This window comes from Camellia sinensis, chromosome 14, assembly GCF_055761805.1.
Source record: "Camellia sinensis isolate YWXY chromosome 14, ASM5576180v1, whole genome shotgun sequence".
Lineage (NCBI taxonomy): Eukaryota > Viridiplantae > Streptophyta > Magnoliopsida > Ericales > Theaceae > Camellia > Camellia sinensis.
In genome coordinates, this window is record NC_138974.1 from 55,371,792 (window position 1) to 55,388,697 (window position 16,906).

The following is a 16,906-nucleotide window of genomic DNA, read 5'->3' on the forward strand; positions in this document are numbered from 1 at the left end:
TGATTATAGCTATGCAATTTAGATTTTTTTGTTTCCAATGGATGATTATCCCATCTAACACAAAATACTAATAAAATGATACATCTTGTATTATTATAATTTATTTTCCTATTAAATTTATCAAACCAATAGTAGGTCCCATCACATATTGACCCATGTACGATCATTCATAACCCATCTTGCTTAAGAACAAACTAGAAGCACTTTTTATGTTGAAGATCACTCATACAAGTATAAGATAAACTTGCTACAAATAACTTCACTTTTAAAATTCATAATCAATTAGAATACCAAAGTCAGCTCATTGTCAATCCAAAGCCTATGGTCAGGTGAATGACTTGGTTTCAATATCTTAAAATTCATATTCAATTAGAATACTAAGATTAGCTCGTAGTTAGTCTAGAGCTCGTGGTCATGTGAATGACTTGGTTTCAATATCATTTGTGACTCTTTCTTGCATTAAAATTTTAATCTTGAACATATAAAATACTAGTATTTTGTTATTAAGATGCATCAATAGACGAACACCTTATAAAAAGGCATATAATATGCACTTATTGTGTGGTCCATATCGTGCCACATCATAAAAAGTGACCTGCTAAACTGGTCATGTAACAGGTTACAGAAAGAATCATAACTTTTTTTCAAATATCATAACAATACTACAATGAATCATAACAATGTCATAATATTGACCTAAGTGTCATAACAAAGACACTATAAATCATAACAATATAATAACAACTCATAACAAATATAGTTATTTATAATTAATTATCATAACATTTGAATCGTAACATTTTTTATTATGATTCACCATGGCAAATCATAACTTTTGGCGGTACAAATCATAACTTTTAGTGATGAATCATAACCATAACATATTGAGTATAATATTTTTTCCCCATAATCATAACGACATTAACAAACTATCATAACTTTTATCAATGAATCATAACATAGCATGTTGATTGTAATTTTGTCTCGAAAATCATAACAACATTAACAAAACATCGTAACTTTTAGAATTTCAAACACAATTGATTGTGTAATCAAGCGTATTGGAGTGAATGGAAAATCATAATTGATTGCGAAATCGATTGGATTGAAAGACCACAATTGATTATACAATCGATTAGTGGCCAGAGTTTTGAACTTTCACAATTAATTGTACAATCCATTAGAATATAAGGGAGATTCAAATCTAACAATTGATTGTACAATTGATTGTAGGGATCCTTGATATAATAAACCTAATTGATTCAATAATCAATTAGTTTTCATAAGCCACACTAAACCAATTAATTCCCAACTTATTCACAGTTCCCAATGAATTAGTAAAAGCCTAATCATTAATATCAATTTAGTCAATATTCAAATAGTAATTGATCGGTTGTCATTTATATGTAATTTTGTTGTTGTGTTTTCATTACCTCAAACATTATCACTAACAAAAACGCCTGACACTCCAGCTACGTTTGTCGTTTTACAATTCTCTCTCTCTCTCTCTCTCTCTCTCTCTCTCTCTCTCTCTCTCTCTCCACGCCAAGAATTTTCACTTTTGGTGACTAAATTTAGTCGCCAAAAGTCATATTTTAGTCGCCTATAGTCTTTAGCGACTAAATTTTTTGGTCGAAAAATTAGTAGGCAAAGAGTAGTCGGGAAATATAATTGCCGACTAAACCTAATTTAGTCACCAATAGGTTTGAAAATTAATTAAATAATACATTTTTGCCGACCAATTTTTTTGTCGCCAAAAGCCAATTATTTAGGGGCCAAAAACTTTTTAGCTACTAAATTTTTTAGTCGCCAAAAGCAAAGACTAGTGTTTTGGCTACTAAAATTTTAGTCGCCTAAAGTCAATCTTTTTTTGCTACTAAAATTTTAGTCGCCAAATACTATTTCTTTTGGCTACTAAAAATTTAGTCGCCTAAACTTCAACATTTTTTGCTACTAAAAATTTAGTCGCCTAAACTACGACATTTTTTGCTACTAAATTTTTAATCGCCAAAAGTCATATTTATTCTTCAACTTTTGTTTTTAGCTACAAAATATTTTAGTCGCCAAATTTTTGATTTTCTTTTAGCTACAAAACTTTTAGTAACCAAATGTTTGATTTTCTTTTGGCTACAAAACATTTTGTAGCCAAATGGTTGTTTTTCTTTTGCGTACAAAAAATTTAATAGCCAAATGTTTGATTTTCTTTTGGCTACAAAACTTTTAGTAGCCAAATGTTTGTTTTTTTTTTTTTTTGTTTTCCCTTTTTATTGGCTACAAAACGTTTAGTCGGCAAAAACATGATATTATGTTTTATTGTTAATATTATAATGTGTCCATAACCTGTTTGTATTCCATTCAACCTGTAATACGTATATAAATAAAATGATACATAAATTATCAATCATTCCACAATATGCATCCGTATACAAAAAATAAATTACTTTAACTATCCAAGTACATACAAATGAACTATTGTCCAAACTAAAATAATAATTCCATACAACATATACAATTATACAAAAAGTAAAGCCTTCCATATACAAAAATTACATTTACAATACCATGCGAAATGACCATTTGGCATGGTACAAATTACCATCGTAATCTGTACCACGACAAAAGGTGATGTATGTACCACGACAAAAAATCAATTTAGTAGACGACGTCAAAAGGTGATCTATCTACCATGCCAATAATTATCTGTTCGCTGCCAATAGTTTTTTGTATCAGGAATAGTAAACTGCACAAAAGCTAGAGACGACAAAAGAATTATATTACTTCTATACAAAAGTACAATTTCTTCTCCATACACAAAAATATCTTTGCAAGTCCACACAACGAAGTCATCTACAAAAAACAAAAACAAAAATTAGAATTGGACCCAAAAAATGCCCAACTTAATGAATGAATTTGGGAACAAGTGACAAATAAAAATAAGTGAGAAGCAACCTTCATTGTCTATTTGCAAAATAATGGGCTGAAAAAAGTAACACTATTTGCACACAAAAAAAAAGAAGTAAAACTGTTGACAAAATAATGTTCGCAAAGTTTGGTCAACCATCATTGTCTATGTCTATTTGTTGGTTGTCATCATGGTTGGACCCATTAGATTCCTGCTTACTATCATTAAAACTAGTTGAATTCTCAGAATTTTCACCACAAAAGGCTTTCCGCATTTGTTTAGTTCTAACTTGACCTTTCTCATGTCTTTCTTGTGCTGCAAGTCCTACACTCGTGCGTACCTTATTAGCAATTAAAATCAAACAAATCAACAAAAAAACACAACTGCCAGTGCCTTACTATAAATTAAAATCGAACAAATAAATTAACACATCCACCAGTGCCTTGCTATCAATTCAAAACAAATAAATTCAGAAAATAAATTAAAATCAAATGAACAAATAAGGACAACAGCCAGTGCTCTGCTATCAATTATACACAAATAAAAAAAGGCACACCAGTAAGTACCCTACTATCAACTAAAATTAAATAAATAAATAAAAAAGCACACCCGCCAGTACCCTGCTATAAATTAAAATCAAACAAATAAATAAGTACACCCGCCAGTGCCCTGATATTAATTCAAATAAAATAAATAAATAAAATAACACACCCACCAGTGCCCTGCTATTAATTCAAAAAAAAAAAAAAAGCACACCTGCAAGTATCCTACTATCAATTAAAATAAATAAATAAATAAAAAAGCACACTCGCCAGTGCCCTGCTATTAATTTTTTTTTTTTTTTAAAAACGGACTGCAATATATGGACCTTGACCTGAAGAAATTTATGACCACTTCCATAGATATTGCCAAGAACCAAGTGATAAAAGTGAGTGAGTTTTGCTATTTTTTTGTACCATTTTGAGAAAGATCCGACGCATGACTTGGGTATGATAATAGTGAAGTGGAAATGACACACTCCATGAAATTCTAATACGACTTGAATGCCAACAATTGTTGTCATTCAGTAGCATGCAATTACCTAGTAATGCCCCCCTAGTGAATTTGGTGATAGATTGTAGCAAGCATATGCTTAAGCTAGCAGACTTTGGATCAGCCAGGGAAATTGGTGTTCCTCTTCAGACAAATACCGAAGCGGAAAAGGTATTCATTTGTACATTATTCTACCCTTGCCTTATTTTCAGCTTCAAGTCCTCTCAAACAATTTATATTTACGACAGATAAGAGATTGCCTGTTTCGACTTTCATTCTTAGTAACTGAATGGTATTCTGACACTGCCTATTAGAAGGTGATTGACATTACTTCTTTATTCTTTTGTACCGCGTTTTTTAGTTAGAAATACATGCTTTCATAAATATTTAGTACGAACTACTTTTCTTTCTCTTCACATGTTGCTTGTAAACGCGTACTTGCAAATGAATTCAAGTTACTTCCTATATCTAACACTGGAGAAAGAATAATGGGTTTTTAGCTGATTTCTTCACATAACGGGACAGCTCTAGGCAATTAGGCAGAAAAATTAGGCAAGACCTGTTAATTCTAGTTAGTTTTCACTAATTATAAAACCACATAAGCACATTAAACTAAAAGAGAAAGCTAAAAAACTATTAGCAATATGAAAAACAACATAAAAATTTAAACCAATCACATCAATAAGAACAAATATTTACTCATACAATCAATTAACCAAAAAATAAAAAACTAAAATTGTGCTTATGGATGCTCTTTTATTTTTTGTTTTTTAAACATAAGAGTAAAATGGTAGAACTTAGTGAACGGGATAAGGTTATAGAAAAAATATGAAGGATAGAGTACTAATTTCAAAATAAAATAAAATATGCATACTTCAATTACTTTGTAGCAAGATGACCAACAAAATTGGTTATTATGAAAAAATATATATGCATGTATGGGGCTTCTTGATTCAAACGTATGTTCCACATCAAAAACACATCCAAACATCAATTAATTCAATTGTTTTGAATTCTCCACTAGTCATTGTGGCATATCTTCTCACAGTTGGGGTAGTTCTTTAGGTTGCAAGTCTGTGGTACAAGGCACTTGAACTCTTACTTGGAGGCCAAAAATCCTCTACTCCAGTTGATATTTGGTCTGCAAGTTGTGTATTTGTTGAGCAGGTGATCCAATAGCCTCTTTTCCATGGAGCTACTGACTTTGTTCAAGTGATCAAAGTTTTCAGGTGAATTTTAATATTTGTTTTCGTTGCATTAAAAATCTGATTCCATTTGATTGTATTCAATTGATAGAATCAAATCAAAACATGGTGTATAAACAGGACTTTCAATTATTCGTACACACCAACTGGACAATTTACAAAATCACATCAATAGCTTTGACTTGTGTCCCTAGCTTGTCTGAGAGCTAGATTTGCCTCATTATTTTCTCTCTTGCCTTCATTGTTCTTCAAATTAGCTTCTATATAACTTATATATATATATATATATATATGCAAACATGCCCACTGATTGTTATAACTTCTTAATGCCATTTAATGGTGTAATTCTTACAATTTTCTTTATAATGTGAAGCATTATGGGAAGGCCAAATGAGGAAACTTGGCCTAGAGTGACTTCAATATGTGATTTTCTAGATTCTTTTGCAAGTAGTGAACCTCAGGTAATACTTTATTTTTATTTTTTTGGAGACTAAAATCTTGTATGAGAAATAATGCTTCTGCCTTGTTTCTTCTTCTGCCACGCAGAATCTGGCCGAAGTAGTCCCGAGTCGTGAACCGATCGGACTTGATCTTCTCTGCGTAAGTTTCTAATTTCACCATATTTGATTAACAATCAAATATTTCAGTTTATCAAATGAGTCTTATTATTCTTGCTTTAACCAATGCCTCCACAGCCCCACATATGGGACTGACTGAAATATTTGGATCTATTGGGAAAGGGGTAGTTTCGAAGAAGGGGATTTCGGTGTAGGGTTTCATAGAATGGAGATAGAGAAAGGGAGAGAAACAAGTTGCAGAGAGAGAGAGAGAGAGAGAGAGAGAGAGACATACCTTGAGGCAAAGTCGAGTGCAGGTTATGTTCGTGGGATAGTCTTCGACGGCGAAGAAAAGCTTCTGAGTCGTGTCTCAAGAACAGAGCGTTTTGGGCAAACAAGGTGAAGAGGGTTTGTGGAACAGAATAGAACAATCAGAAAAGAAAATCGTAACCGGCTAAATAGGTATACAATATTTCCAATCAAATTATTTAACGATGGAGATCAATTTGTAAATATCTAATGGTTTAAAACAAATGTGTATATGATATGCACTATTTAATGAGGTGCACATCTTAACAACTCCCCTTCATATATATATATATATATATATATATATATATATATATATATATATTTTAGTTGGACTATATAATTACATAATCATTTCTAAATTAGAGGGTCACACGAAAAATTATTAGTTGATCTTAAAAAAGTACATGGCCGTACTCTCAGACAAACCACAAATTTCTATTTTTTCTCATATTTTTTAATCATTCAATATAAAATCATAAAGTTCACTCCTTTTATCAATTCCAATACATACAAAACGTTAGGTGACGTTGTTACTAAATCAACTAATAACTTGGGAAATCATACGGTAGTCTATCTTAAAAGGAACTGGGGTGTTGATCGTACTTTTGAGTACACGCGTGGGCACAGATGGCGAGCTATGGTAAGGTCAAAGAAACCGCGTCCGGTGTGAGCTCGCTGTACACCGAATGTCATCAGTGGGCCGGCTACTAACCCCACCTGTCTCTGTCCGCACCCCCTTTGTCGGCCCACACCACCATTTTATATAAGGGCGATAATTTCCCTCTCTCAAACTCCCAACTCTCTCTCCACTATCCAACGCAATAGTAAAAAACCGTCTATATATGGTATGGTAGAAATATTGTGTGTATTGGAATGGCAATTTGTTGGTTAAATCTTTGTGCATTACCAAATCATGATGGATTACGAGGCAGTTTTTTCACCATATTCGGAACACTTTCATGAATTTTATTAAACTTTTTACATTTATGCATTATCTCAATCTCAAAATGAGTTTTTAGGAATGTTAGAAATCTTAAAAATTTTATTAAAATTTCTATTATCATATGAGACCTTGGGTAAAATTTGGTAGAATTTGTGAGGTGACTAACATTTTTCTGAAGAAATACAATATATTTTCAAAATTACCATTTTTTATATTTTTTAAATATAAATGTAATATGATAATTCGATATTTGAACAATTTGATTTTTTTTGACATGAATTATTTAAACGGTAAGTCTCATAAAATGAACGGTTTCATTATGAAAATAAGTTTCCAGATGGGCCCACTGAACCCAACATCACCATTCCGTTAGATGCAAAATTGGGGAGAATCCATTTCCATGAAGCATTTGTATTATTGGTTATTCCAAAATGAGATAAATGGTCTTCAGTTATAGGCAAGATATGTCTTGGCAGTTCAAGAGAGATAAAGAGTCATAAATTGTTTTTTTCCCATTACATTGCAGCTAAGCTACTGCTCTTTAGAAGCCATACATATTTGACATTATTACTCAAACTGATCTCTGTTTCTCCATTTCCCTCTATATATATGTATTCAGGTAGTTGATCTGGTTAGAAAAGCAGTGCCCCTTGCTCTAACATCTGAAGACGACCCCAGCAGGGAAGAACTAAGGCAGCTGCATGAAAAGAAGGAAGAAATCGACATTGTTGCACATAAACAGGTCTGGCGAATCCTCTGGTCAGGGCTTGGGTTAGCTGTTGCACAAGTCGGGCTCTTCTTTCGCCTAACATTCTGGGAATTCTCCTGGGACGTTATGGAGCCGATTGCATTTTTTGCCACAGCCACTGGCATAGTCATAGGTTATGCCTACTTTCTGTTTACTTCAAGAGACCCAACTTATGAAGACCTACTCAAGAGGTCGAGGCGGAGGAAGCTGATCAAGAAGCATGATTTTGATGCTGAAAGGTTCATGGAGTTACAGAGGAAATGCAAATGCCCCCTGGATTCCCCTGGCTTTGTCAACCAAAGGATAGGGGTTGAAATAGAACATGAAGATGCTTTTCATTAGGCATCAACACATTTTATTTTTTAATTTTTTTTGACGTATTCCTCGCCGTCCAGGCGCTTGTATTTTTACCGAGTCAGGGGATACGTATTTTGGAACTATTTGTTGGCTTTGACATTGATTCTCTTGTGGAAAGCCAGTCGATGGTAGCGCTGATTGCTGTATTGAGGTAACCATTTATTGGCTGTTACGGTCGAATTTTATAACTAGAAACTGCCTTTTTTTTTGTGTGCATGTGTTAATGATTTTATGAAATTTCAGTTATCTAGCATATGATTGCAGCCTGATGAATTTCTTAATCGTTAAAGCCGTGTTTGGTTAGAAGATTTGGAGAGGAATTTAGAAATGGAAAGAGAAAATGTGTATGAAACTTGGTAAAATGTAAGTATATTTTATTATCAATTCATCTACCTTTCTCTTTCCCTTTCCAAATCATTTTCTAAATCCTCCAATCAAACATGGCATAAAGATCTGCATCTGACTTTCTTCAAGTTTTTATTTTAATTACTTTTTAGAAACTGGGTTAGTGTCAAAAGAGTGAACCCTAACATGCATGGGTTGGTTCATGAGCTGATTGCTCTTTTACTGATGATTTGGTTTTGTGTATGTTGGAGGTTGTCTATTTCTCCTTTTGGGTATCATATGCAAGACAATAATTGAGATCTTGACACAGCAAAATGGTGAAAAAAAGTTTATATAGTCAAACTTCACATGTATTGATTATGATAAAGCTGTGTAATCTGTTCTTTGACAATGAATTAGTGTTGGCCATTACTTGCATTAGGGAACGACGTCCCTTTTTTTTTCGCTCTACTGAAGACGCTGAGAGTTTCACTTGATAAATTTTATTTATATTATAATATATATGGGTTTTACTTTTACAATTCATTGAAATAGTTACTTACTCTTTAAATTATTAAACACTTGACATACAACATTGAATCTCACTTTTATCACTTCTTATCATACAATACAATTCATCCAACATTTTTAACTTGCCCACTGTGATGCTCGTCAAGCAATATAGCAAAAAACAAAGACAATGACAATAAATGACCTCTGTTACAGCAGTACCAAGACTCTGGTGAAGAGTTAACAAGAGGGAAGAGGGGCATGAATTGAGTGGGAGAAATGAGTTAACAACAGTTTGGATCCACTTGACATTCATTGTTGTGGATCCCATTCACATGCAGGAACCACGCCATTGAACGATGTGGATCCTGCATGTGACAATGTTGCACATTGCAATGAATAGCAACTTTTAAGTGGCATGACATTAGATGTGTCAACGTGATTGCGATTGTGATTGTGATTGGTACCCTCAGTGAGCAGCTGATCATGGCAATGATCTTGGCAGGGCTTGGCCATGGATGTCGATGATGGAGAAGCTTGGGAACAGATCACCGTGGAGAAGACCTCAGACAGTTGGGCTCTTAGAGCCATGGCTTCTGCTAGAGCTGCATTTAACTCAGATTGCAAATGGAGCAACTGGTTTTGCAGAGATGATACAAAGCCGACACAACCATACACAGGGTCCCTCAGCCTTGCCTTTGCTTCATAAACCATACTGGTCACAGCGTCTTCTCTGTCATCCACTGGAACCTCCTGTTTGAGATATAGCAGGTCACTAAGGGCACATATAAAAATAATTAACATTAATGTATGAAATGATGACAATGTCATCACTATGCGATTAGTTAAAACAATGTGATAGACTCTATTTTTAATATAACGGACTCCGTTTAAAACGAAAGATTCTGCTATTTGAACCAATATGATGAAGTGTGCATTGTTCCCACAGCACCACCAGACTATCTGATTTAAGTATTGTTGTATTAGCTTGACTAATGAAACAAATGAGATTCTTGATTGTAGCTACTTCATATATGTTAAGAGTCTAACTAATGAAACAAGCGAGATTCTTGATTGTAGCTACTTCATATATGTTAAGAGTCTAACTCATGACCTCCGAGTTCAGTTGGAAACACCTAAAAGTTAAATTTTCAAAAACTATTAAAACGAAAGCGATATGAAACAATGGGGTATTTTCTAACTCATTATTTTTGTATACGAAAACACAAGAAGCAAAAACAAAACCGGATAAAGCGAAAAAAACAGTATCAAACAGAAGTTTAGATTTCATTACTTGTAAGATCGCGTAAAGGAGCAAGATGAACTAATTCGAAGGATGGCGGCGGACATGGAGGCTTTGAAACGCCAGATGAAGACTAAAGATGTGGCGACAGGAGAGGGGCACAAGCACAAGACGCCCCCTCGCCACTCAGAAAGTCGTAGTAGGAATACTACACCCTCTCAAGGAGAGAGCAGAAGCCTCAGGACAGGCGACACTCACTCCTTATCTTCAAGGACTCGTCACTCCAGGTCTGAGAGGATGAGATCCGAAAGATCATACACTAAAGGAAGCACGTATTGGCCTTCACATTCACACCAAACCAGATCCAGACAAACCGAGCTACCCAGGTCATCCGACTTACGAACCGTGCTAGAAGAAAAAGCACGATGCAAGGAAGATGCCAGGGCAAGGGATCCACACCGAGTTTCGGCCTTACAACGGTTGGCTCCTCGGACGCACGGAAGCGTCGAGGTTGGAATGCCAATACCGCGACCGGCCTACGAACCAACGGACAAGGCATTGGCAAGACTACAGACCTCGCCGTTTGTCCCAGCGATCGAAAACGCACCCTTACCAGCAGGCTTCCTTCAACCGAAGTTCAATACATATGAAGGGAAGACGGACCCGTATTCACACTTGAGCCACTTTCGCCAAGTCATGGCCGTATACAGGCGAAACGAGGCCTTAATGTGCATACTTTTCCCATCAAGTCTGGGCGACCTGGGCCTGACTTGGTTCGAAAAGCTCCCAGAGGGTAGCATAGCCTCCTGGGCCCAATTGGCAGAAGCGTTCGTAACAAGGTTTCGGACAAACACAAAAACACCGGTGGAAATAGACCAATTACTCTCCATCGACATGGGTGAAAAAGAGACCCTCAGATCTTACAACAGTCGCTACTGGGAGACATTCAACCAAATTGGAGACTGCCCAACCAATCTAGCCATTGCACAGTATAAAAGAGGTCTACCAGTAGGGAATAGACTAAGGGATTCAATTACAATGACGCCACCCCTCACTATGGAAGCCCTGATGGAGAGAGTACATCAGCACATCAGGGTAGAAGAAGATGGCGCACGTTCCAAAACCAAAACAAGTGCGGCCACGGTACCAGAAAAGAAAACCTCAGCAAAGGTTAATACGGTGGACCGAAGTAACAAAAACGGACGTGGCAGACGAGATAACGGAGAAGACCCAGACAAAAGATGGCTGAGAATTCGCACTGCCATAACCACGGTGTTCAAAAAACCAATATATCGGATTCTGAGCGAAATCAAGGATGAGCCTTTTGTCAAGTGGCCAGCCAAGCTTGGGGAAGCTCAAAAGAATTACGACGACAGATCACGGTGCACCTTCCACAAAGAAAAGGGGCACCGAACTGAGAATTGCACGCCCCTAAGACAACATTTAGAAGAATTGGTGGCAGCAGGCCACTTGGACGAATACATTGAAGGAGGAGCGCAACCGGCCCCCCAAGATCATGACCAACCCAACAGAATGCCAAACGACGCACCACCGCAAGGCATTATCAATGTAATTCATGGAGTTTTTGAACCTGAGCGCGTATGCGAGCTTAGAGGTTCAATCAAGAAGGCTGAACACTTTAGGGAAGTATTAAGTTCCCAACCCGCCATCAAGAAGGGGAGGACAGAGGCAACAAACGTCATGTCCTTTTCGGATAAGGACTTGGAGCGAATTTACTGCCCCCATAATGATGCCCTGGTTGTCACTCTCCGAGTCAAGGATTTTGACGTCAAGCGGATTCTGATTGACCAGGGTAGTTCATGTGAGATCATGTATTACGACACATTCAAGCAACTAAAGCTGCAGGACAAAGACTTGGCACCCGCAGTTTCTCCCCTGATTGGATTCAACTCCATGCCAGAGTGGCCTGTCGGCAAAATAATCCTTCCAGTCAGAGCTGGAAGTGTATCAAAACAGGTGGAGTTCTGGGTATTGAAGGTCCCCTCCACCTACAACATCATCCTGGGCAGAACATGGCTGCATGCCATGCGTTCGGTGGCGTCATCATACCATCAGGTAATGCGGTTCCCCAATGACGCCGGTATAATTGAAGAAGTCTATGGCGATCAGATCATGTCAAAACAGTGCTTCGCCACAGCAAATGGAAGTCGAGCTGCCAAAGGATACGTTCATTCGGTGGAAGAACCAGAGAGTAATGAACTATTCGCTGACGTCGGCAAAGAAGCTGATCAGAAAGCGGTGGAAGACTTGGTGGAGGTAAAAATAGATGAGAAGAACCCGGATAAGTTCTTCTTGCTTGGCTCATCATTGTCCAGCACTGAGAGATTAGAGGTCATGGAATTCTTGACTTCCAATATCGAAGTGTTTGCCTGGACACCTTACGACATGCCAGGCATTGATCCAAACTTCATCAGTCACCAACTCAATGTCCACCCATCTGCCAGACCAGTCATTCAACGCACGCGCAGATCGGCACTCCACCACGCCGAAATAGTGGCAGAAGAGGTGGGCAACCTGCTGGAGGCAGGAGCAATAAGAGAGGTGCACTACCCAAAATGGATCTCGAACACCGTCGTAGTGCCAAAAAAGAATGGTAAATGGCGTGTCTGCGTCAACTACAAAACAGTCAACAAAGCGTGCCCAAAAGACAGCTTCCCTCTACCAAGGATAGATCAACTGGTGGACTTAACGGCAGGACATAACCGACTTAGCTTTTTGGATGCATACAGAGGCTACCACCAGATCGCCATGCATGAACCAGACCAGGAGGTCACATCCTTCACAACACCAAGGGGGTTATATTGCTACAAGGTCATGCCCTTTGGCCTAAAGAACGCAGGGGCGACATTCCAAAGGATGGTCACCAAGATGTTTGAACCATTGTTAGGCAGAACAATGGAGGCGTACATCGACGACATGGTGGTCAAAAGCAAGGATGAGAATGACCATCTGAAAGACTTAGGCGAGATGTTCCAGATCCTGAAGAAACACAAGCTACGCCTCAATGCGTCCAAATGCGCATTCGGAGTTGGATCTGGCAAATTCTTGGGCTTCCTGGTGACCAACCAAGGTATAGAAGCTGACCCCTCTCAGATCAAAGCGATCCAGGAGTTGGAGAGACCAAACTCAGTTAAAGAAGTACAGCATCTTACTGGTATGGCGGCTGCACTCAACCGGTTCATAAGCAGATCGTCGGACAGGCTACGACCGTTCTTCCAAGCTTTAAAGGCCAAGTTTGAGTGGGATGAAGAATGCGACCGAGCTCTGGAAAGCTTAAAGGAATACATGTCTTCCCCACCACTACTTGTTACTCCAGTACCTGGTGAAGAACTCTTTTTGTACCTAGCAGTCTCTCAACACGCAGTCAGCGCAGTGTTGGTTCGTGCAGAAGGAATACAACACTTGCCCATCTTTTATGTCAGCAAGACATTGTTGGGAGCCGAAACAAGGTACTTACCATTGGAGAAACTAGCATTAGCATTAATGATGGCATCCAGGAAATTGGCACACTACTTTCATGCCCACACCATAGTCGTCCTTACGGCCTTTCCATTAAAAGCTCTGTTTGAAAGGGCGAACTTCAGTGGGCGAATTTTGAAGTGGGCAGTAGAGTTGGGACAATTCGATATCAAGTTCCAACCAAAGACCGCAATAAAAGCTCAATCTTTGGCAGACTTCGTTGCAGAGTTTACTCCTGGAAGTCATCATATCTGTCCAGTCGACCTGACTAACTCAACCGAACTAGGGACGGGAGTTGACGCCGGAATAACGCAGCCCCTAGTGAAAGGTAGTCCATCGACCGAACTAGAGACGGAAGTTGACGCCGGAATAGCGCAACCCCTAGTGGAAAGTAGTCCATCAAGCACAAAGGCAGACCACATTAAGGACGACAAGGAGGAGCCAAACAAAGGCTCACCAGCAGTTCAAACAGAGGACGAAGGGCAGACAGCCAATATGGACTTTGAAGAAAACACCATCCTTGACCCCACGGCATCGTCTGACCCTTCCACATGCTGGAAACTATTTGTTGGAGAGATGTGGAAGCTCTTTGTGGATGGAGCATCCAACCGACATGGTGCAGGGCTTGGCATAGTCCTCATCTCTCCAGACGGCCTGGTTATAGAGCAAGCAATCAACCTTGGCTTCCCAGCATCCAACAATGAAGCAGAGTATGAGGCGCTTATCGCAGGACTCAAGTCAGCACACTTCATGAAAGCAGCCGAACTAATGGTATACAGTGACTCTCTGCTGGTAGTAAACCAAATTTCGGGCGAATACGAAGCAAAGGACGACAGAATGGCCAAGTACCAAGAGTTAGTCAGAACAGAGATCAAGAAGTTTGATGTGGTAAGGATAGAACAAATTGGCAGGGAGGAAAACAGCCGAGCGGACGAGCTAGCAGGCTTGGCCTCAATGGCAGATACATCGATCCCTCATCCAGTACTCATCGACTTCTTACCAAGACCAAGTATAGAAGACCCCGAAGCAGAAGAAGTATATTGCACTGAATTAGGCCCTTCATGGATGGATCCCATCATCCTGTTCCTAAAAGACGGCATCCTACCAGCAGAGAAAAAAGAAGCCAACAAAATAAGGGCAAAGTCGCAGCGATTTTGGCTGTCTCCATCTTTTGCATTATACAAGAAGTCATTCTCTGGGCCTTACCTCAAGTGCGTTCATCCCAACAAAGTAGAAGCCTTCCTGTTCGAAATACATGAAGGGGTATGTGGAAGTCATCAAGGGGGAAGGTCGCTCGCCTACAGGGCTATTTCGCAAGGATATTGGTGGCCATATATGCAAGCAGACTCAGAAAAATATGTGAAAAAGTGTGAAAAATGCCAGAAATTCGCGCACCAAATACATCAACCAGCAAGAGAACTCCTACCCTTAACTAGCCCATGGCCTTTCGCAATGTGGGGCTTGGACATAGTAGGACCACTTCCAACAGCACCCGGTGGCAGAAAATTCTTTCTCGCAGCAACAGACTACTTCACAAAGTGGGTGGAAGCAGAAGCATTGGCGTCAATCAAAGAGAAGGATGTGAAGAAGTTTGTCTGGCAAAATATTATCACTCGGTTTGGCATACCAAAAGCACTGATCTCAGACAATGGAACTCAGTTCGACGGCAGAATTTTCAGAAGCTTTTGCGAAGAATACAAGATAGAATTCTACAATTCTACTCTGGCATATCCTCAAGCAAATGGGCAGGCTGAAGCATCAAATAAAGTCGTCTTGGATGGACTAAAGAAAAGGCTAGAGAAAGCAAAAGGCAAATGGGCGGACGAACTCCCTCACGTCTTATGGGCTTACCGAACCACACCTCGGCGATCAACAGGAGAAACACCATTCTCCTTGGCCTATGGAATAGAGGCAGTCATCCCACTAGAAGTTGGCCTCCCCACAATCCGAAGCGAAAATTTTGATCCAGACTTAAATGGAGAAGCCATAGCCTTAGAACTCGACCTTATAGAAGAAAGAAGAGAAAAAGCAATGGTTCACATCGCCGCCTACCAACGAGAGTTAATCAGAAAATACAGCAAAAAGGTACATCCAAGACAATTCAAGATTGGGGATTGGGTACTACGCAAAGTAATGGGAAACACCCTAATCCCAGGAGACGGCAAGTTAGGCCCAAATTGGGAAGGTCCTTATAAGGTGGTTGGATTAGCAGGCAAAGGGGCATACCACCTAGAAGACAAGGACGGCAAGGCAATCCCTAGGCCATGGAACACGGCCAATCTCAAGTTATTTTACTTTTAGCTTTTTCTTTTTCAAGCATATGTAATTTTCTCTTCCTTCAATAAAATAAGAAATTCTTTTTGGCGCAAATTACCCTTTGTAAAAGTTAGCTTTCAAGACTTACGTATATTACAAACATGTTACTCTAAGTTAGCTGGAAAAACTAACTTAAAGGTTGGCTGGATTAAACCAACGCCCATCCTAAGCCCAGGATAAGGATCCAGGCTGCAGGACATTTGGTCGGAATAACCAAATACTAGAAGTTAGCTGGAAAAACAAACTTCAATGGTTGGCTGGAATAAACCAACACCTGTTACTCCTTAGCCGAAGTAAGCGCATGACTAAGGAGTGGTTGGCTGGAATAAACCAACTCTTACTCTTCAGCCGAAGTAAGTGTAAGGCTGAAGAGTGGTTGGCTGGATTAAACCAACACTTTGCACTCCTTAGCCGAAGTAAGTGCATGACTAAGGAGTGGTTGGCTGGAATAAACCAACTCTTGTTACTCTTCAGCCGAAGTAAGTGTAAGGCTGAAGAGTGGTTGGCTGGATTAAACCAACACTTTGCACTCCTTAGCCGAAGTAAGTGCATGACTAAGGAGTGGTTGGCTGGAATAAACCAACTCTTGTTACTCTTCAGCCGAAGTAAGTGTAAGGCTGAAGAGTGGTTGGCTGGATTAAACCAACACTTTGCACTCCTTAGCCGAAGTAAGTGCATGACTAAGGAGTGGTTGGCTGGAATAAACCAACTCTTGTTACTCTTCAGCCGAAGTAAGTGTAAGGCTGAAGAGTGGTTGGCGGGATTAAACCAACACTTTGTACTCCTTAGCCGAAGTAAGTGCATGACTAAGGAGTGGTTGGCTGGAATAAACCAACTCTTGTTACTCTTCAGCCGAAGTAAGTGTAAGGCTGAAGAGTGGTTGGCTGGATTAAACCAACACTTAGTACTCCCCAGCCGAAGCAATTATGTCGGCTAAGGAGTGGTTGGCTGGTAAGTATAGTTTAACCAACCAAAAA

The 16,906-nt window shown here is 38.9% G+C and overlaps 2 long non-coding RNA genes across 2 annotated transcripts; one reads left to right on the forward strand and one right to left on the reverse strand.

The window, feature by feature from the left end:
- Positions 1-2,428: 2,428 nt before the first annotated feature.
- On the reverse strand, positions 2,429-6,124 carry LOC145807562 (uncharacterized). The gene is made up of 2 exons (XR_014350776.1): positions 5,992-6,124; positions 2,429-2,847 (listed from the first exon to the last, which is right to left on the reverse strand). It is a non-coding gene; the product is annotated as an uncharacterized LOC145807562 (long non-coding RNA).
- A 735-nt stretch (positions 6,125-6,859) lies between these two features.
- On the forward strand, positions 6,860-9,791 carry LOC145807566 (uncharacterized). Its single transcript, XR_014350777.1, has 2 exons — positions 6,860-8,207; positions 9,396-9,791. It is a non-coding gene; the product is annotated as an uncharacterized LOC145807566 (long non-coding RNA).
- Positions 9,792-16,906: the final 7,115 nt, after the last annotated feature.